Source organism: Panthera uncia (assembly GCF_023721935.1).
Source record: "Panthera uncia isolate 11264 chromosome A1 unlocalized genomic scaffold, Puncia_PCG_1.0 HiC_scaffold_17, whole genome shotgun sequence".
NCBI lineage: Eukaryota > Metazoa > Chordata > Mammalia > Carnivora > Felidae > Panthera > Panthera uncia.
In genome coordinates, this window is record NW_026057577.1 from 89,067,806 (window position 1) to 89,090,054 (window position 22,249).

A 22,249-nucleotide genomic window follows, 5' to 3' on the forward strand; every position below is an offset into this window, starting at 1 on the left:
GTTGCACACATGATACTTCCTGGTTAAACCCCAGAGACTCCCTCCTACTGGTGGCATCCTATGATCCCATCTGATGAAAACAGCTAAGGCCCTGATGATTCCCTTTCACAGAAGCTGATCCTGATTTTCCAGACAGCAGCTAGCAGGCAATCTACCGCAACCGGGGAGCGTGCAGAAATCAAGCTGACGGTAGACCCCCTCTCAGAAGCAAGCTAATCGCCATGTGACAAAAATTAAGCCTCTCTTAGGCTCTGGCCTGGAGCGGTTTTGCAACCTGAATATGAGAAGCATCATTTAATCGTAACCACTGTGACAGTGCAAGGATCACGGCTCTTGGTCACCTTCTGCCACTCCAGCTGGTTCAACCACCAGGCCTTGCGAGCTGGGCCTCTGGGTATTATTTTTAGAAGATCTTTTCATTACATAAATACCACAAGCAGCATGGCTCTCACTGGTACATTTAATTAACTGTGGGGGGGGGGGGATAGCAGCAAAGCTCTCTTTTTTGAGCATCCCTGTCTCCGAAAGCCATTTTTTTCCTGAGTCTCTGTATACCTCTTATACAGGTATAGGTATTTGTGCCCTGGGACCAATGTTTTCATTAGCGTTCGGGGTTTTCAAATCTGAATCGAAGCAGTCTCTCACATAATTCAAACTTCATCTGCCTTCCCTCCTTTCCTTCTCTTCCTTCTGTCTGTTCTTTTCAGCAAATACTTCTTTCAGAACGTAACGTGCCAAATGCTGTTCTAGGTGCTGGGGGCACAATGATGAACAGAGCGGCGGTAGGTGTGTTTTTCAGGATGTCTCAAAGAAGAACCACTCTGCCGAGTTTCTATTTTACAGCCCAGGTCCCAGAAGTTTCCGGTGACCTCTCGTGAAGGCAGGTGAGCATCTGATGGAGATGCGTTCGCCTGGAGCTTAATCCATCCTGTGCCTTCTGGGTACAGTGACTGCCCTAGAGGGCCACGGCACCACAAGATCATTATCATTATTTTCATCATCACAGCTAACATAAAAAAAAAACAACAACACTTTCTTGAGCTTTCCTTTCAAACTTCCAAAGCAATGACATGCTTATGGCAGTAAACCAAGTATGCTGAGGTACACATGAAGGGTCAACGGTTCGAGCTATCGCACACCCAGACTTTCATGCCCGGAAGGTGACTGCTGCTGACGGTTTGGTATGATGGGGGCCTTCCAGTCTCTCCCCGTGTTTCTACTTGTACACAGGCACACACGCTACACAATCCTGAGCAACCTCCTTTCCCTAATTTCTTCATTGCATAAGGATGCCCCTGTAGGTCCCTTCGACCTAATTTGTTCTTTTGAGAACCTAGGCTGTGGCAAGATAGCCTCTGTCACGCTAAGATGTATAAAGGATTCTGTGCCGGGGGGGTTGCAAGAGGCAAAAACTGGGAAACGATCAGGGTGCCCAGCAGCAGGGGATGGCTCGAGACATTGCAGCACCTCCTTACTGTAGGATAGCCCTGGGCATGGTGAGATCCCATATTAAATGAAATACCATTTCATTCTCACAATAACTCAAGGGTGAGTGAAATCACTGCTCCATTTAATGTCTGAGAGACGGAGGCTCAGAGAGGCCATGGGATGTCACAGCCCTAGCAAGTGAGCAGAGAGCCTGGATTCAAACTCAGCTCACACTCCTCAGCCTGCCTTACATGCCTGTGCTTCGATCAGACTTCAACCCATCCTTCCAGCTGGATCTCACCAAACACTCCTGTACTTGTCCCCTAACTTTGCCATTGAGGCAACCCAGGCTTTCCCCAGATGTATTACCCCTTCTCACACCTGCCTTTGCTGTCTCCCTCACCTGGAGCTCTGCTCTTTCCCGTATTCACTTTAACTACTCTCCTTTTAAGGCACCGCTCAAACACCCTGGAGCTTTCCTGAATGCCTGTACTTTGTACCGAGTTATACCATTGGCAGCTGCTACCTTATAGTGTAATATGGCTTTGTGTTTGCCCTCCCCACAGGGCCTGGATCTTGCCCACCTCTCTCCACCCCCTATCCACCCATCCACCCACCCACCCATCAACCCATCCATCCATCCAACATTTTCTATTGTCCACGTAACAGGAGAGGTACAGGGTATGTGGAGTGTGTGAGTGTGTGCGTGTGTGTGTGTGTGTGTGTGATTTCCCCACCTTGGAAATCTACAGGTATTCACCTCAGAATTCAGTGGGTCCGGTGAGCGTCTGATGGGCCTATTTCTCCCCGCATTTTATGGCGAAAATTTTCACACGCAAAAAGTTGAGAAAACAACACAATCTTATCTAACACAGATCTTATCCAACTGTTCACGAAGACCAGACAATCATCTGTTCTACCTCTCATTCAGTGTGTGTGTGTGTGAAAATTAATTGAAAGTCATTAGAACAGGCTCCAGCCACTTCCTCTACTCATCTTGCACGCTGACTGCGGATGTTACAGCTGCGAGTCTCACGGCTTCCTCTCCTCATCTTTGTCTTAATAGCCTTTGAAAAGGCACCTTTGGGAGAATTTGCTCAGGGTGGCAGTACCCTGCACTGCCCCCGGGGAGGCTTCTGACCTTTACCTGCAGTGATCACCCAGCAGATGCAGCCATAACAAAGAGTGAGGCACTGCGGGGGCATGCTGGCCAATTAGCCTTCCAGAGCAGCCCCAGCCCAGCGTGATAAATGCACTCACTGCACTCTCTGATGTCTTTCAAACCCACCGTGCTGGGCTCTGTGCGGGAGGAGGTCTGATTGCTCTCCATTACGAGCTTCGGTTGGTCTCTAAGTTTAGATCCTTGACGTGACATTCAAGGTTCTTCGTGACCTGGTTCTGTCTTCTCTCTTTAGTCTCAGCTTCTGTCTGCCATGTGCAATTTCGTGTCCCAAGACAACACTATGAGAAATACAGTGCAGGTGACATTGAATTCCTCCTGGTTTTGAAAGTCCCAGGCCCATCCTGACTCAGTGCCTTTGCACATGCTGTTCTCACTGCCGGGAATGTCCCTCCTCTCTTCTATTGACTGGTGAGCCCTCGGTTTTCCTTCAAGGCCTGGCCTCCTCTGCTATCTCGTCCAGAAGCCCAGAAGCATTTGTTTTGTCCCCTCACTTCTACCTCCCACTTACACCCACCTCTGGCACAGGCTTGTGCTTTCTGGGGCACACTGGGTAGAATGCTGGGTTTTCAGTGCCCCCGGAAAACTCTCCTTCTAGGGGGATCCTTGGTGATTCAGCATCACAATGTGTCTCCCCAGGAACTGAGTTGTGGTGGGTGGGATCCAGAATATCATTTCCCTCTGCATTCCTCCCACACAGCACAAAGAATACGGCCGAGGGCCACCCCACCAGCACAGAGGTAGCCTGGAGGCAAACCCAAGTCTACTTCATGCCTCAACTTCCCTCTCACTGTTCCTCACAGAAGAAATGTCACTGGTTGTACATTCTGTTTGCTAACTAGAGGGATGAGGCCATCTAGAAAAGCCACTAGTCTCGAGGCTCAGGTCTCCTCCTTTCAAATTGTATCAAACTGAGTCCAGCATTTTCTTTTCTCTTTTCAGTGGGAAGTAAAATGAAGTTCCTCTTTCAAGGTTTACGTACCTGAGTTCCAGGCACAGCCACCTGGGGAGTTGGCATTGTGCAAGCTGCCAGCAATTTGGGGGAGATCAGTTAAGGCTTGTCTGATTGGGTTTCTCACTTGGCCTCACAGATGAATCTGATTTTCCAGGCAATAATTTTATACTAGGAAAAGAAAACGGTATTCATCAGACGACCCCTGTATGCTAGGTACCTTCTGGGTGAACCAGTAGGCAATCCTGTGAAGAAGGGTGATTTGATCCCCTTATTCTGCAAAAGTTGACACACAGAGAAATGAAGCAGAGTCCCAGGGGCTGAGAGCGGGGACTTTGGACAGATCTGGGTTCTAATTCCAGTGCTGTCATGACCCTGGAAGGCTTTGTGACCCTGGGCACTTTCCTGCAACCTCTCTGAGACTTAGTTTCCTCATTTGTAAAATTCGTAAAATAATATGCCCTCCTTCACGTGGTGGGTGTGAAAATGCACAGTAAGAGTCTGTAAAACTCTTACTGCCTGGCACATGGTAGGTTCTCACCAAATGTTATCTGTATTATTGTCTAAAGCTGCACAGCCGGGAAATAGCATTCACGAGCACCTGAGTGCCTTCCAGGGGCAGACACTGTACTGGGCTTTTAAATACAGCAGTGGGCATGACAGAAACATCTAGAAGCTTCTGTTACCGTGGGGGAGACAAATATTAAGTAATTCACTGTAGTATTGCTCATTTAATTACAGTTCTGCTAAGAGTTATATATAGAAAGGGGAGATAGAAAGGAAAAAGTTATATATAGAAAGGAGCCAAAAAGATTATATAATGGGGGAGCTGCCCGGGTCCAGGAGTTAGTTACTGAAAGCTGGAGGAGATATTTGAATTGAGACCTTAGATGCCAACTCAATGAAAACGGGGGACAAACAGGTTCCAGACGGAGGGAACAGCTCCCACAAAAGCTCCGATGCAAGGCCTCTGGGGTAGAGGGGGAGTGTAAGCGTAGTGATGTGACTGGAGGCAGGAAGAGGCTCGCTGCCCTGCTGTTTACACGAGGAGATGGGGTGTGGCAGTGGCGGTGGGCCTGAGCTGAGCCCTGCCGACCACACCCAGTAACCACTGTGGGTTCGGAGACATAGAAGTCACTGGGTTCTGGAAAGGCAGTTCTTTGTCTTTATGAGCCATAATTTCTTAGAACTTTCTCCCTATAACTGGCCATTTCAAATGTCCTAGGTACCTGCTGCTGAGTACATCAGAAAGTGGCCCCAGCAACAGACCCTCAGGAGCTCTGCCCCTGTCAGAGTCCCAAAAGGGCCCGAGAAATGGGGGTTATGTCACGGGGCAACTTTTTATTCTTTAAGGAGGGAAGACAAGCCTTTGCAAGCTCCAGAGTGGCCATACCCACACAGGGTGCTGAGCAAGCGTGACTCAGGCTCAGACGGCGGGAATGGAAATGACCTTGGTCCCCCCAGGGTCCTTTTCTTCCCACTTACCGATGCCAGCCAACGCACAGCTCCGCTTAAGAAATGCAGACACGCTAGGAGCCCTGGGGGTTCCTTCTTACCATCACTCGGGAGCCTGAGGCAAGCTGTGGGGCCGGGGCAGGGAATGCAAACCCAGCGGACACGGCGGGTCCCAGCCCCTGCGGTTCGGACACAGCCAAGCCCCACGGTGGGGGCAACAAGGAGCTGCAGGAATTCAAAAAACTGAAGTGTGACTCTGGCTGGTGGCAGGTGACAGCTGTGTGTGTGCACGCTCGCACACATATACAGAAGGCAACATTTTACTAAGCCTGGAAAACCCCATTAGTGTTAAGAACACTCAGACTCCTGACCCAGCAGTTGTGCTTCTAGGAATTTGTCCCGTGACTCCCCACAGTGCTGATCGTGTTAGCAAAAGCTGGAAATTGTGTAAAAGTGCACAGGAGACAGAGCAATGATGCCATCGAAAAGATGAGGAGGCTGTCTGGGCCCACGTGGGATGGTCACCAAACATGTGCCGAGTGGGGGAATGTGTGTGTGTGTGTACCCGTGCATCCACACGCGGCTGGCTCAGGAAGGCCACCTGCCAAAAGGGCAAGGTGGGCTGCTTCCCGCGGGGACCTGGGGGCCGAGCCGCGTGGGAGTGAGACTTCTTGCGCCATGCACCCTTTGTGACCTTTTGGAATCTTTTGTACCTTGGGTAGGTATCACCTTTTCAACACCTAGCAGCCACACGGTCCGACAGGTGGAGGAGGGAAGGGGCAGAGTACGCTGGGCAGAGGGAACAGCACACAGAGGCACGGGGGCTGGGTGATCAGATCAGGCTGAGGAGCAGGATCGACCACAGTGGTTGGTCAGGGCTCCGGGCCAGGGCTGGCACTCGGTCCGCTCGGTCCGCAGGGCCCTTTGTAAGAAGTCCTCCACTCTAAGCTCATGGCCCTCAGGGACCATCCTCCCCCCACTCCCCCACAATCACTGCACAGGTCTGGAGTCAGGCTGGTCATGCCATGCCCTCTGCTGCTTCCCCTGCGGTGAGCGTAAAGATAACCGCGGCTGCCACACCCTGTATGAGCTGGCCTCGGCCGACCTCTCTGGCTGATTCTTAGGGGGAAGGTGGAGCCGGGGCTGGAGGGCTGAAGAGTTTGGACTTAGTTCTGAAGGCAATAGGGAGCCACTGAAGCTTCAATCAGTAGGCTCAAGATTGTCCAGGAAACCAGTAGAAGGTGTGGAACACATCTCTCCCGATCCCAGTCAGCCACCAATCAATGAGGACAGGAGGACACTCTTCTTCCTCGTTACCGCATATAGAATGCTTACTTCGCGACAGGCTCAGGGCTCTCGATGTATACACCACCTCATTTACTCTTTATCACATCTTGAAGCAAGAGAGCTTTTCTGCATTTTATAAATGCAGGAACCAGGGCTCAGAAAAGTTCAGGAACTTGCCCCAAGTCTCAACACCATTAGGTGGATTTGAATCCAGGTCTGTCGGACTCTAGAGTCCCTATCCTGGGCCACTGTATATTTAGCTTTTCCTGTGGAGAAAGGAATGATCCTTGGGCTTTTCAAAGAGATGGTGTGATTGGGCATTTGCGGCACAACATTCTTCCTGCTTCGCGATAACATTCGCTTTGGTCTTTCATTTGTGTGGTGGAGATTTCTAGCTCCTTCACAGCAGTGGGCTGGGTGTTTCATAAAAGCCCCGTAGGCAGGAAAAGACTTCTGGTTGAGACTCTTCTTACAGAGAAAGGTCCTAGACTCCCAGTCATCTGAGTTTTGGTCCCAACTTCCATTGCCTCCAGGGGCCCAAAGCCGGGCACTGTGTTTGCTTCTGTCCTCAAGAGTGTTATGCTCCAGGGGGGCCTGGGGTGGCTCAGTCGGTTGAGCGTCCGACTTCGGCTCAGGTCATGATCTCATGGTTTGTGAGTTCGAGCCCCGCATCGGGCTCTGTGCTGACAGCCCAGAGCCTAGAGCCTGCTTCAGATTCTGTGTCTCCCTCTCTCTCTGTCCGTCCCCCACTCACACTCTGTCTCTCAAAAATCAATAAATGTGCAAGAAAAAATTTTTAATAAAAAAAGTGTCATGTTCCAAGAATGGCCACCCCCCTGCCACCACCGGTGGGGCCCCTATGCATAGGCTGAGAGGTGAATGGATCTGAATGTTGTGTGGAATCTGGGGCAGCTTGACACAGGTTGGGGAGAGCCCCACCCCCTCCTTAGTCCAGAGTGGGACAGAGGGAGGCGGGTCAAAGTGGACATTTTATTATGATGAATGTTATCACTCTGGCATCATACCTAGGGAGAAGGTGACCTGGACCAGAAGCTGGGACACAGATCACTTCTGTGTGCTGAGCTCCTACAGATATTCTCCTATCTCTGTGAGGCCAAGATGATTACCGTTCCTGTTGGACAAATGGCTCGGAGCAGTTAAGTCACTTGTCAAGTGCACACAGCTGGTAAGGAGGCGGGCAGCGGGCTTTGAGCCAGCCCTGGTTCTACGGTCTCTGAGTGTCCATAGGTTCCACACCTACCCAAGGTATGTACCTGGTCCAGCTCGTTCCCTATGTGTCTCACCAGTTCTTGCGAGGGTGTTTTCTTCTCAATGAGACACCCTGTGCAGCTTGCCTGACCTCTTCCAGGGGTTGATATGGGAACCCGAGCCACATCTGGTGACAATAAATTCCCTTAGTTATTATCGTCTGTCTGAGAAACTTTATTTCTCGTTTCCTTTTTGTTTCAATGAAGGTGAAGGTCACATCACATAAAGCTAACCATTTCCAAGTGTACAATCCGGTGGCATTCAGCACATGGACAATGTTGTGGCTACAGGACACGTCCATCACCCCAAAGAGAAAGTCCACACCCATTCAGCAGTAACTCCTCATCCCCCGTTATCCTGGTCTCTCCCAACTCCCAGCCTGCCTTCTGGCTCTTTGGATTCACCTATTCTGGATACTGTGGGCACAAAGTGCATGTAAGATTGGGAAGTGTGGGGCTGGGGGAGATCCCCAATTCTCCTTTCCACCTTCTGCTTCCCTTTCATCCACCTAGGTGCTTAGCTAAATGCGTAGGCATCATCCTTGACATCCAGCCTACCAGGGAGCCCAGGGAATCTCCCTCTGAAATATGTGTAGCTAGGATGTGGCTACCTTCCTTGGCCCCTGCCGCCATCTTGGTGCTAGTCCAAGCCAGCATCATCTCTTGCCTGGACTTTTACTTTTAAGTTTCTTTATTTGTTTTGAGAGAGAGAGTGTGCATGCACATAGGAGAGGGGCAGAGAGAGAGAGAGAGAGAGAGAGAATCCCAAGCAGGCTCCGAGCTGTCAGTGCAATACCCAACGAGGGGCTCAATCTCACAAACCTTGAGATCATGATCCAAGCCAAAATCAAGAGTTAGATGCGTAACTGAGCCACCCAGCTGCCCCTCTTGCCTGGCCTTTCATGACAGCTCTTGACTGGCTCCCTCCTCTCTTGCCAATGCTATACTGTGATACCCTCACCTTGGCTCATAAGGCCCCATAGGCTCGGCGCCCTACCTCTTTGGTCTCCTATGTTATGCGCAAGGCCTCAGTGGGCACGTGGCCACCCTGACCTTGTTCCAGTGCCTTGGACATGCCGCTCGCTCCCCCTTGGAGCTCTGCCTGTGATGTGATGGGCTGTTGACCTGGATGTCCCAGTGTTGCCACAAAGATCAGTTCTGCACAGGGGCCCTCCTTGACCCTCAGAAACAACTCTCTTCACCTCTATCATACCCCCTCCACTTGGCTTTCCGGACAGCACATCTTTTTTTCCCGGCATTTTTCTTGCTTCCCTACTTGTTCGCTATTTCCCTGTCCCCACTGGAACACGGGAGCCATGATGGCTAGGATCCACTCTGTCTCGCTCCCTGCAAGCACTTAATGAGGGCTCAATTAATACTTATCGGATTGACTAAATGCACGTTGAAAACAGCCATCATAACAATATCGTATCCCATTTATTGGGTACTTTGAAAGTGCCAACCAATGTCCTAAGTACTTTATATACTTTATCCCATTTAATCTCTGCAACAACCCTATTATGTGCATTCCATTCTTCATTTCCATTTTCTAGATAAGGAAATTGAGACTTATGGTGTTTTGTGATTTGGCCCAAGTCCACAGCCAGCAGCAGCTTGGCAAGTGTGGGGAAGGCCTGGGGAAGGCCTTTTCAGGGCAGGGGATGGACTGGGCTAAATGAAAACTCTGCCTTGGTTCTCCTGAAGGAGGTGAGACCCTGGATTGCCAATGTTTGCAAGGGGGCCCAAATCTCTGCCATCCAGGGCAAACTGCCCAGGGGGCCGGGGTGGGGTGGAGAGGGCATGGGGTTGGGAATTTGGACCGTGAGTTTGAGTCCCTGGTACGATTCTGACTTGCTATGTTACCTCCAAGTTTTATATCCTAATTTTCCTCAGCAAAAAGTGACGACATGGGATTAGAATATCTCAAAGGTTTCTTCCAGCAACTTTATGTATGTGTGTATGTGTAGAGGGGGTGGGAAGGGTGCAATCATGAGCTCCCCAAATAAGAAAACAGGAGTGCTCTGGGTAGAAACAACATTCAGGGGCCACCTGGTGGTCAAGAACCCCTTGTTCAGCATCCCTGAAAGGTAGTCATCCCCAGTCACCTTGCATACCTCCAATGATGGGGGACTTACTATCTTACCAATAATTTGCCAACCAGTCATAGCCATTTAAAAACATATAGAGCCCCACACACGCTGTTTTGGAGGCATAGCCCACTGAATAATAAGTGCTTTGCAAAATACGTCTATTCCATAGAAAAGAGAATGTGTACTTAGCTATTTAGTATAACGAGCTGCCATTGACTAGCTGTTGTAGTGTTACATTTGTAGATAGCCAATTAAACACTCATTACTTGCAATTTTGTGGTTTTCTTTTTGTATGTTGGGTCTGGTACTCGCGTGTGCCTGTGTGAGTTTGCAGACATTTTTGTAGGTTCCTGAAAAGCTCTGAAGCCCCACGAGACAAATCTAAGTCCCCTTTCCCAGGCAGCCCGGCGGGCCTTCGTGTTCTCCTGAGCTTCCGCTTCTTTATGATACAACAGCCCTCGGGCCCTCCGACTGGACTCACCACCATCATCTCCGCCATCGCGGCTGCCATCACTGCCACCACCGCCCTGCCCGTCACTGCTGCCATCCTCCTCCTCCTCCTCCTCACCGTCCTCATCTCCATCCCCGTCATCACCTGCACCCGCAGCAGCCGCCGTGGCCACGGGAGCTGGGTGCCAGAACTGCCCCCGCCAACATGGGGCCTCCCTCCCTCTCTGATCTTCCTTCCCCCTGACCTCACTGCAGCTTGCGCCCTTCCCGCAAGGTACAGCTTGCTCTCGCAGGCACGCGTCGTCGTGTGGCCGGCTGGGTCACCTTTAAGGACCCAAGCAGCAAACAGCTAACATCTGCCAGGAACGTTCACCCACACTGGCTATCTTCTATAATCCTCCCTGTCCTCTCCCACCTTCCATGGCCCCTCCCCTGGCCCATGAACTCATTTGGGGTCCTGCAGAACTCTGTGGAGCAAGCAGTCAGGGCGTTCTCTATTACCCCGTTTTGCAAATGTGACACAGAGAGGCCAAATGCCTGGGCGGAGGCCGCACAGCAGGTCAGAGGCGGGAAGAGCCCTCCCAGGTTTCCATTCCCAACAGCTTGCCCTGTCCCACACCCCCTGTGTTCCCCACACCTCATTCGTTCGTGCACCACCTCCATGGCTTTTGCCAAGCCCACAAAATGCCAGTCCTGGTTTGTTTGTTTTTTTTTGTTTTTACTTGCTATCTTTCTTTAATGTGTTTGAATTTATTGCAAAAGGAATGGTTTTTATCACTGTAACAATCAGCAGGATCCCTTTCCCTCCAACGGGTCACCCTGAAAATCAAGGCGGCGCAAACACAATCAGTGTTAAATTCCGTGTGGCTGCTGCTGCCCAAAGAGCCAGCCTCTCTCCCTGTTGGAAAGGCAGGCTGGCGTGCCTGGAGACGTGCTTAAGACGGATTAGCACCAAACTGACACTTTCCCTGTGACACGAGAGGAGGACGTGAACGGAGAAGGGAATCCTCTCGCTGTGGGACTGGATGTGCGCTAGCATCCGTGGAACCGACCGCCCAGGTCCACTTTGGGACCCTCAGGGCCGGCCCCGCCCCTGAAGAAGCACTTTGCCCACCGGGGAAGCCAACCCCGTGTCGGGGAAAGGAGCCGGGAACTTCTCTGAGGCTCAGTTTCCCCATCTGTACACGGGGCGTGATCCCACGGGGCGTGATCCCACAGGGCGTGGTGCCGGTCAGATGAGATGCGACACGAAGGGCTGGCGCTAGAAGTGAGGTGGCACCCTAGCAAATGTCATTCCCAACCCCCCCCCGGCCACTCTCTGCTCTTCCCTCACTGGACGTGGAGGCCTGCCTTTTCGGGGAGAGAAGGCACCCAAGGCTGCCAGAGCGGGGGAAGAAATGAGCGTGGCAAGTGCACACGGGCCTCCACGGGGACAGTCCGGGAGCAGGGGCAGCTCACGGTAGGCCCGGGACAGCCCGCCGGGCCCGATGGACCCGTGTCCCCGGTAGCACGCTTGTCCTCTCAGCCTGCAAACCTCAGTGAAACACTGGGTCCCCCACAGCAGCTGCAGGGCCTCCTAATTCCAGCCCCGCTGCTTATCAGTGGGGCAATTCTGGCCAGGCCACCTGGCCTGGAGCCCCGAGTCCCCTTCCTGTGAAACGGGGATGATAATCTCAACAGCACAAAGGCGTGGAGAGGCTTTCGGGCTTAAGAGCAAGGCACTTCTAGACAGCCAGCTACCCTGCTGCTCTTGTCCGCAGTCACAGCAAGCACTGGCTTGGTGTCTCTCTGCCTCAGCCTCCTCGACGGGCACAATGGAAACGATGACGGGTTCTACACATTTGACTATTGTGAGGAATAAACGGGCAGAGGCGTGGAAAGCCCTAGTAGTTGGGGTCGAGGGGGTGCAAATCCCCTACGGGATTCACAAGCCCTCAGCACCACGCTTGCTGCAGAACCTGCCTTCCTCCAGCTCTCCACTGGGCTCTGTCCTGCCCTGTCCCGTCTCCTTCCACGACCTCACCACGTCCCCTTTCTCAGCTGTGCCCCTAGCAGCACCCCCAGCTCCTACCCCCTGCCCTGGGGAACCAACCCATGACCCTTCGGCATCTGACCCAGGTGCCAGGATTCCCGGAGACGTCCGCTCAGCTCAGTCCAAACACATCACACACTGTAGGACCAACTGTATTATTTACGACAGCTGAATACTGGAAACGACTTGCAGGTGTTTAAAACTAGAAGACTGGCTGAGCAAATTATGTCATAATGGAATTCTGATAGCGCTTACTATCACGTTTTGCAAATTATGAAATAATAAGGGGACCTGTTTATATTTAAGTAATAAAATAGCAGGATTGAAAGTGTATATGGAAGATGACTGGAACTCAGAACTCCTACCTTATCAACCTACAGGGGAGAAAAACAACTAAAACTTATGTCTAGAAGGACAGGCTGCACAGGAAGAGTGGTTTTCTTTGATGGTGACAATGACTTATTACTGTCTTCTTCCAGATCTCTTTACCAAACTTTTCTACATTGGGAATTAATTCTACAGTGACTAAAATAACAACACAAAGGTGCAGAAGTGTGTATGACATGCTCCTCCCATGTCAAAAATATGCACATACGTATACATGTAAAGCGTATATGTTTTTGTACAAAGCGAATTTGAAAGGATACATCACCATGAACTAACAAAAGTGACCTCCTCTTTTGGGCAGGGGACTGGGCGAATGGGGGTCAGGGTGGAGGGAGGCTCCCTTGTATATTGTACTTCTAACCACACGGATGTTTTCTCTAATCAAAAGGTGAAAAGAAAAAAAGCCCATAATCGTCTAAGAAATCTTTAGCAAAGGCAGTAAGTATTTTTCCAAATGGGCTCTGTGGACATTTGTTCAAGTTGCTACTTAAAAAAAGGAATTTGTGGGGCGCCTGGGTGGCTCAATTGGTTAAGCGTCTGACTTCAGTTCAGGTCATGATCTTGCGGTTGGTGGGTTCCAGCCCTGCGTCGGGCTCTGGGCTGACAGCTCAGAGCCTAGAGCCTGCTTCTGATTCTGTGTCTCCCTCTCTCTGCCCCTCCCCTGCTCACACTCTGTCCCTCTGTCTCTCTCTCTCTCTCTCTCTCTCTCTCTCTCAAAAATAAACATTAAAAAAAAAAAAAAGGAATTTGTGCTGGAAGTATAAGGTCTTAATGGTGGACTTGACTTATTTTTCCCATGGAGCCCACCCTACAAATAATGCTCCCAGGACCACTTTAGGGAACGCAGAGCAGGGGAAAACTAGGAAGATTGCCCTGCCTCCCAGGCCCGAGGGTGCCCTGGGCCAGGCAGGCTGTGTGTGAATTGTCTATACCCACTGTGGGACTGTGGGGGTGTGGGCATGGTAACCCAGAGAGAGGATGCATGCCCCGGCCAGAGGGGTGGCCTCTGTGGTTACGATGGGTCAGTGCCACCAGATTGCCACGTTTTTCAAGAGAAGCTGGAAATCTGGATTTTAAATGAAGTCTTCTGGCTTTAAAATAAAATATCTAAACTTTTCAACTTTTTTTTTTTTTTTTCTCTGACATCTTCTGATTCCCTGTCAAAGACCTCCACCAACTGCTGGCTATGAGCTCAGCATATTCCCGGTGTTCTCAGAAAGCTGGGTCTGCCCTGAGGATTTACTTCCATTTCTAACCACCCACCCTCTTTCATTATTACTTTGAGAATTTTGATCCAGATCAACATAAACTCACTGGCCAATTGCTCCGGGAGCTTGCCTTCCTTGTGGTTGAAAGTCAGGCTGACTTTCACCACCTCTGTCCCGTGAGTGTGGTAAGGAGTCCCAGAGAGGGACTCTTGATTAGAGGGCTCAGTTTCCCTTCCCTTCCTGCCATCACGCCCTCTGTGCACCAGCCAGCCAGAGAGTCTCACCCTCCCTTTAACTCTCCATATTCTTGCACCTCAGTGCCTTTGCACATCCTGATCCCTGAGTCTGGATCACCCCCTCCAGCAGCTGCCTCTGTCCTCCATCCCTCAGCCATCTGGACAGTGCCACACTCAAACGTCAGCTCCTTGTGCCTTCTCTCTTATAGCCAGAACCCCAAAAGGCTGGCATCCACTGTTCTTGCATCATTCATTATTTAGACTCCTATTTCTCCTTCAAACCCGCCCCCACCCCCCACCCCCCACCCCCCTGCATATGCCTTCACCTTCCAAACAGCTTTTGAATCTGTTCCCTTCTCTCTGGCTGCACTGTTCCACCCTTGATCCCAGCTCACCTGGACAAGAGCAGGGGCATCCTGACTATGTTCCAGGTCTCGGCTCTCTCTCAGCCCCACCCGCCTCCGCACTGTGTTTTGGAAAACACAACCTGGTCACCTCAGTCCTCGGCCTAAAATCCTTGCGTTGCTCCCCGGCCTACAGCACAGAGTCCAAACTCCCCAATTTGACATTGTGGGATCCTGCCCTGTTGACTCCTCTGTTACCTCCTTCCACTGCCCCTTGCACCTCGGGCAAAACCTAATTAATTGTCCTGCGTGCCCTGAGGACACCTGGAGGTTTCGTGGCTCAGTGTCTCTTCACACCTCTTTCTCCACCTGCAATCCTCTTTGTCTACCTGCTGCCTTGCCATTGACCTCTGCACCCAGCTCTGGGAATCCTGCCCTGATTCCCCCAGGGCTGTAGGTTTGGAGGCTAGACCATTATTCTTGGCCGGAAAGGTGGGTGATCGCTGAGCTGAAAGTGGCCAAGGCGTCCAGTCCTGGCTGGGGCTGTTGACAACTCTTCCTGCTGTTCCTGGAGGCTGGGCGCCAGGTCAAGGCTGCCACATGCTCCTGGAGACCGTCCCCACGGGGCTGGCGGTAATCAGCCATGCTGCCTGCTCCAATCTGTGACCAACTTGGCTCCAGCCACCTTTCTCTCACTGCCACGGCGCCAGGCCCGCACCCTCCTGGCAGCGCTGTCCCACGGAAGCTGGCATCAAAGAAGGACAGAGTCAGAAAGGATCTGTGAGATCACTAGTGTGCCCCTGCCTGGTTTTAGACGGGGTAGCGGGGGGCCCAGAGAGGGACAGTGGCTTGCCCTGGGTCACACCGTGATGAAAGGTATAGTGGTGCCTGGAGCCCAGTTCTTCCAGATCTTATCAGATAGGAAAGAATGAAAGAAAGAAAGAAAGAAAGAAAGAAAGAAAGAAAGAAAGAAGAAAATAAAAGGAAAGGAAAGGAAAGGAAAGGAAAGAAAAGAAAAGAAAAAAGAAAAAAAGAAATAGATCGAAGGAAACCTTGAAATGTGCTAGGGAAGGCAGGAGGGCCTTGAAATTGAGAGGACAAGGAAGGCCCCCCCCTGAGGCTCACCCCAGAGCTCCTAGGTACATGGTGATCTGGCAGAGGAAAACAGCCCATGCAGGAGACTCTAGCGGGGACCAGCTTGTCTCCCTGAGGGCCAGTGTGGTCAGAGCACAGGGAGTGAGCATAGATGCAGTCAAAGCAACACACAGGGCCCGATCACGCAGGGCCCTGTAGGCCTTGGTAGGGCGTGCCTTTTGGTCTAAGTCAGGGGGTGACACAACGAAGTTTTGACTCTGATCTGAGCAGACTGTTCGGCGAACGAGACGTACAAGTGGCCAACGGGCACCTGAAAAGAGGTTCGAATTCATCAGCCAGCCGGGGAATGCAAATCAAAACCGTAATGATAGCCCGTCATGCCCACAGAACCCAAAAATTGGGTAATAAGGGTTGGTGAGGATGAGAAGACACTGGAACCCTCATACAGTGCTGACGGGAACATAAAAGGTTCGGCTGCTTTGGAAAAAGCACTCTAGTAGTTCCTCAAAAGGTGACACATAGTATTACTATATGACTTAGTAATTCTATCCTTGGGTATATCCCCAGAGGAAATGAAAATATATGTCCTCAAAATCTGTACACAGATGTTCACAGCCGTATCGTTCATAATGGCCAAAACAGTGGAACCAACCCAAATGCCCATCAACTGATGAATGGGTAAACGAAACATGGTGTATCCATGAATGGAATATTATTTTGGCCGTATAAAGGCATGACGTACTGATACGTGTCACAACACGCATGAACTGTGAAAACATGCTACGTGAACTAAGCCAGTCACAAAAGGCCACAGGTTATTCCATATTATCACATATTATATGATGCCACTGATACAAAATGCCTAGAATGGGCACTTCTATAGACACAGAAGAGAGACTGGTGGTTGTCTAGCCTTGGGTGGGAGTGAGGATTGAACGGGGAAGGACAGTTAACGGGTACAAAGTTTCTTTCGGGGTGATGAGAATGTTCTGGAATTAGATCGTGGTGACGGTCGCACAATATACTAGAAGCCACTGGCTTGTAGACTTTAAGTAGGCGAATTTTATGGCATGATAATTATGTCTGTACGATGCTTTAATTTTATCAAAGAGCACTCCAGTTGCTGATGGCGGCAGAGGGGCAGCAAGAGGGCCAGGCGGCCGATAGTGCAGTCACAGCCTCAACGTCCCCAGCACACAGGAGGCACTTAGGGACTATCTGTGGGTGCCTCACACAGGCCGATCACTGTTCAGGAACGCCCTTCTCTTCAGCTCCAGGGTTTCTTAACTCTGCACGGTTGACATTTTGCACAGGATAATTCTTTGTTCTGGAGGCTGTCCTGTGCATCCTGGGATGTTTAGCAGCACCCCTGCCCTTCCTCACTAGGATGTGAGCACAGCCTTCCGCCCCAGTTGTGACAATCAATATCCAGTCCCCAGTCCTAAGAGACTAAACTGACCCTGACTGAGAATCACGCCTCTAACCTCTTTTGCCCACCTGGTGAATGCTTGCTTACCCTTCCGGAATCATTTCCAATATCATTTCTTCTGGGGAGGCTTCACCCTTCGTTCTCTGACGTTCCATGGTTTCTTAAACAAATCCCATCGAAGCCCTGGCACACTGTATACACACCAGTCTTCCCCACAGCTGTGTAGTGATGGCACCTTATATACCTTTGGGTCCCCAGCATCTAATACAGAACCTGGCCCTGTGGGGGTCACTACTCAGCCCTTTCCTCAGCCGTCAAGTAGGGACATGCACGGCCTCCCCCAGGTTTTCTGTGACTAGTGCTCACATGTGAGCTAACTGAATCTGCCCACCCCTCCTGACTCTGCTTAGGGGTGTAGGCTCTGGATCCAGATGGCCTGGGTTTGAATGCTGTGGGGTGCTGGGCCAGGGACTCAATTATCTAACTCTTGGTTACAGATCATTCTTCTCTGTAACACGGGGATATTGATAGTACCTACCTTGTAGGGTTACCATGAACACATAGTAAGAACACAACCAATATCAGATATTATTGGTAATAACAATGAAGTATTCTTTCTTTTTTCCAAGGGGCCTTCCAGGCCTCAACAGAGAGGTGGCCTTGTCACCGATAAGTGTCCATGTGCCAGTCCTGCCATGGGTGTTGGCCAGGAGGAGGTGGGAGCAGGTGGGTTATACCGTCCCTAGAAGCCAGAGGGTTCTATGTCCGCTAATGAGCATATTACATAAAATGTGGGAAGTTCAGAAATTATAGTCAGGGAACAAATCTATAATCCCACCATCCACTGGCAAACATTATTAACACTCTTTGGTCTGTTTCCTTCCAGTCTTTTTTCTAAGTGCTTGCCACTAATTTGTGACCATGCCCTATATATGCATATGCATAGGCATGTCCCCATTCATTAAAAACTCTCCATTTTTAGTAGCCACATGGCTGTTCCATAATTTACTTAATTGATCCCCTATTTGACATTTAGGCATTCTCGGATAGTTGATGACCATCTTTGCATTTGAAAGAGCCTTTGTTCACATTCCCATCATTTCATTTGGATGGCCTCCCTTCTTTTAAAACATTTTTGGCAAAGGGATGCCTGGGTGGCTTAGTCTGTTGAGTGTCCAACTTCAGCTCAGGTCATGATCTCACTGTTCATGAGTTCGAGCCCCACTGCTATCAGCACAGAGCCGGCTTTGGATCCTCTGTCTCTCTCTCTCTCTCTCTCTCTCTGCCCCTCCCCCCCCCACATTCTCTCCCCCCTCCTCTCTCTCTCTCTTAAAAATGAATAAACATTTATTTAAAAAAAACATTTTTAGTAAAGGAACCTCTCTAGCCTGCTGAGACACCCACTTTCCCATAGCTGGGTGCCCATTTCCCCATTATCAGGGATTTCCTCCCCAAAGCTGAGCTAAATCCTTGGGATTGGGACTTAATCCTGTTTCCCCTTCTCTGGGCGTTGGTGGAGATGGACCACAGCTGGCCTTGTTTTCCCGTGGGACCCATCAGCTGGGAGGGAGAGTTTAGTTAGTCGTCAGCAGAGTACGGAGAACAAAAAGTGTCCGTGAAGCTAGGAGAGGTAGCCTGGGCCGAGGTTACCAGAGACGAGGTTAAGTGGGACTAGGTGGCAGAGGAAATGAAGCTGGCTGGCTGGGGTGAGCCGGCTTGATATCTGCTTCCTATGTGATGTTGATTAATGACCAGCTTTCCTTCCAGAGAAATCACCCCTAGAGAAATCACTAGGCAAAGATACCCCAACCCCAGTGCTAGACTCAGACTCACTTTCCCCAGTGATGATATAGCAGCTCCCTCCTCTTACACATGGAACAAGAAACCAGCGCTGACTTGGCCCCCACCAGGTGCCAAGCCCCATGCTGGACACCTTCCACGGTCATCTTTTGGGGAGCCACTGTGGTACCATCACAAGTACTCTGGAGTCAGGCAGATCTAGGGCCAATCCCAGCACAGGCACATCCTACCAGTGTGACCATGTGGCAACCATTCACCCTTGTGAGACTTGGTTTCCTTGTCTGGAATTTGGGGGTTTAATGACACCAGCTTCCCAGGATCCTTGTGTAGACTACAGCCAACATTGTGTATACAATGCACCAAGTACAGGCCTGCACAGGGCAAGGGCAGGAGAAATGTTATTTCTCGTTCCATTCAATTCTTGTCATATCTCAGGGTCAAAGATGTCAATAAATGTAATCTATCTAATTGCCTTTCATAACCTCCAGCGACAGGGAACTCATTAGTAAGTATGAATTTATAACTTCCCATTACAAATAAGATACTGAGGCTCCAAGAGATTCCCCCAGGAGTCTGTCAGGACAGAAACTGTCACCTCACAGTTTTCATGTCTTAGAAGACGATCAGGATGCATGTCTAGACTGGAAGGGACTCCTGCTCCCTATCCCAGTTCCCAGGACCCCGCTTCATGCCCAGCCAGACCACTGGCCACCTCTGGCAAAGGAGAGCAGAAGGAGCCTGGCCAGGACAGATGAGTTCCCAGGAGGCAACCAGAACCAGGAATCTGGCCATGGAAGTTAGGGTATGACAGCTGCCACTGGGGGACACCACAACCTGCAGGTACTTTCCTGCCCCACTTTCTTATCCTCATAGCCTTCTCAAAGGGGGCAGTGGTATACCCCTCTTCACGGGGTGGGAAACTGAGGTTCACATGGTCAAGGTCAACGGCACTTTCACTTAAGTCAGCGAACTGGGATTCCTGGTTAAGGCCACTTGCCCAGCATATCCTGGAGGCAAATCGGGCCAGGCGAGGTCAGCTCCGTCCTCGCTACTGGGCATAGGGCAGCAGCCCAGGAGGACGAAGGCCAGATGCCTGGGCTCCCTGAGGAACTCGGAGCCCCCCTTCCGGCCCGCCCCCAGCCCTCCACTGGCTTTCCCTCAGCAGAATGTGACTCCACGCTCCCGCAGACAAATCGCCCCTAGAAAATGCCGCCGCTCAGAGCCTGGGGGCAGGACAGAGGCTGTTTCGGTGCAAGTGGACTTTCCAAATCCACCCCCACCCGGGCAGCTGGGGCGATACACCCCACTCCGCGCCCCGAGCACTGCTGCGAACCCGAACCCGGGCTGCGTCCCGTCCTTGCAACGCCCCCTTGGCGCGCGCACGACCTCGGCGGGTCACGGAGAAGGAAACTGAGGCTCCGAGGCGGAGGAAATCGCCCAAGGTCAGGCGCAATCAGCGAGCCCCGGGGCCGGGAGCTCAAACCCGGGGTCAGGGTCGAGACGGCGGCGGGGACCCCACCCGGAGCCGAGGCCTCGCGGGGAGGCGGCGGCCGCGTTACCTTGAGCTGCTGCGCCGTGGGGCTCCGGCTTCGGCTCCGGGCTCGCCGCGGTCCTGCGCCCGCGCCGGCTCCGCTCGGGGCAGGGATGGAGCGGGCGCCCGGCCTGCGCCCCGCCGCTCGCGCCCACTTCCTCGTCTCCGCCCCCAACTCGCTCCTCCTCGCGCTCAGCTGCTCCCGCCCTCCCTCCCTCCCTTCTCCCGGTCTCTGCTGCTCCCCTCTTCCTCTCGCTCTCTCCTCCCGCCTCCGTGCCCAGCACACTCTCCCTTCGCTTTGCTCGCTCCCCACACTCCCAGGCCCCCACGCTCCCCCACTTTCTCCTAGACCTTCCTCCCTTCTCTCTCTGGCTCCGACGCTTCCCCCTTCCCCTTTCTTTCGGTCACACTACCCTCCATCCTCTCATTTTCCCACCTCATTTCCACCCACCGCCCCGACAGCCCACAGCCCGGGCTGGGAGCCGGTGTCCAGCTGTGCGGTGATCCAAATGGAAGGGAACTCCCGGGCTGTGGCCCAGGGGTCAGGTGGCAGCCTTCCGCAGGGGTGCCCAGCGGCACCTGGAATCAGGCTACATGAGAGAGAACGGTCTCGTTTCAAGGGGAGAGCCTGGATAATTCCGGGATCAGAGGAACTTCAGAAAGCCCCAGAGTGGATTTGTTCTAGTTGAAGGAAGGGATGGAGAAAGAGAAGAGGTAGAGAGGAGGGAGGGTCTTGGGAAAAGGGAATTTGGGGTATGGAAAATGGAGGTTCAGATGAGAAAAATCTCTCTTAAATATCAAGATGTCAAGGCTGCTGTGCTAACCACGCAGCTCTGGGTGGAGGGAGCTCCCCGCTGGCGGGGGAGGGGGGCAGGATGGCCAAGGGTGTTGGCCAGACCTGCATAGTCAGCCCAGGGTACGAGAAGCAGGTGGTCAGATGGGCTGCCCGTGGTTGCTCAAGGAACCTGATATGAGCAAGGGAGTTTGTGCAGAAGCTAGGCCAAGGAGAGCAAAAGGATCCTGGCTCAGTTGACCATACGTTTCAGAGCCATGCTGATGATGACTGACAGCACACCAAGCCATTCTGTCACTATGGGCCTCACCCTGTGCTTCTGTGTTGGGATACTGACTAAGGCCACAGACCTCTGCAGCTCTGAGGTCACAGCTTCTGCGGGAGGAGGTTGTAGGCCATGCATCCTAGTCACCAGTATCGTGGAATGACAGCAAGAGCCTCCAAGCCTGTCTGGGGGACTCCACACTTGCTCACCTACAATTCACAAAGCAGCATAGGTCATCTCTAAAAAAAGGTGCAAATCACCTCTTGCCCCTGTACTCCCTTGCTTAAAACCCTCCCGTGACTGCCTGTTGTAGTTAGAATAGAATCCAAGCTCCCTACCACTACCAACATGATCTGGCCCACTTCTCTGACCTGATGCCTCTCCACCCTCTGCCTCACTCCGTGTGCCTCAGCTATGGCAGCTTCCTCCTTGTGCCTGGAACAGGCCATGCTGGACCATACCACAGACCGTTTGCACTGACTGTTCCTTTTACTAAGAAGGCTCTTCCCCCACGTCTTCCTGGCTGCTCGAATGTCAGAGAGGCCACAAGGCCTGCTCATCTTACCTAAAGCAGTCACCTCCTTACCACAGCGTTTTTCACATCATCCTGTTTTATTATGATGAAAACACTTCTCAGTATCTTCAAAAAAAATTTTTGTTTTAATGCTTATTGTCTGCTTTCCCAGGATGTCACCGGTGAAAGAGCAGGAACCTTGTTTGTATTGTTCCCTATGTCTCCCCAGAGCCTGTTAACAGTAGCTGATACGTAGTCATAAATGCGCAATAAATTTTGGTTGAATAGGTGAATGAATGAATACTATAATGAAAAGGTTTAGGAAAAAGGAAAGTCTCTTGACCCTGCCAAGGGAAAAAAAGATGGTCTTGAGATAGAAGTGGAGAAGGAGGGAGGGCACAGCTGGAGGGAACAGCATGGAGACAGGTTTAGGGCATCAAACAGCCTGGCGCATTCAGGGTGAGCCAGCCAGCAGGAATCAGATGGGGGGGGGGGAGATGGGGGG

General features: G+C 51.6%; 1 protein-coding gene across 1 annotated transcript in view; it reads right to left on the reverse strand.

Annotated features, from left to right (window-relative positions):
- HRH2 (histamine receptor H2) overlaps positions 1–20,314 on the reverse strand; it is a 54,520-nt gene extending 34,206 nt beyond the window's left edge. Inside the window, exon 1 of the mRNA XM_049647764.1 lies at positions 20,201–20,314. The gene's annotated coding sequence lies outside the window, so the exon portion shown is untranslated. The remainder of the gene's footprint in view (positions 1–20,200) is intronic.
- Between the last annotated feature and the right edge of the window lie 1,935 nt (positions 20,315–22,249).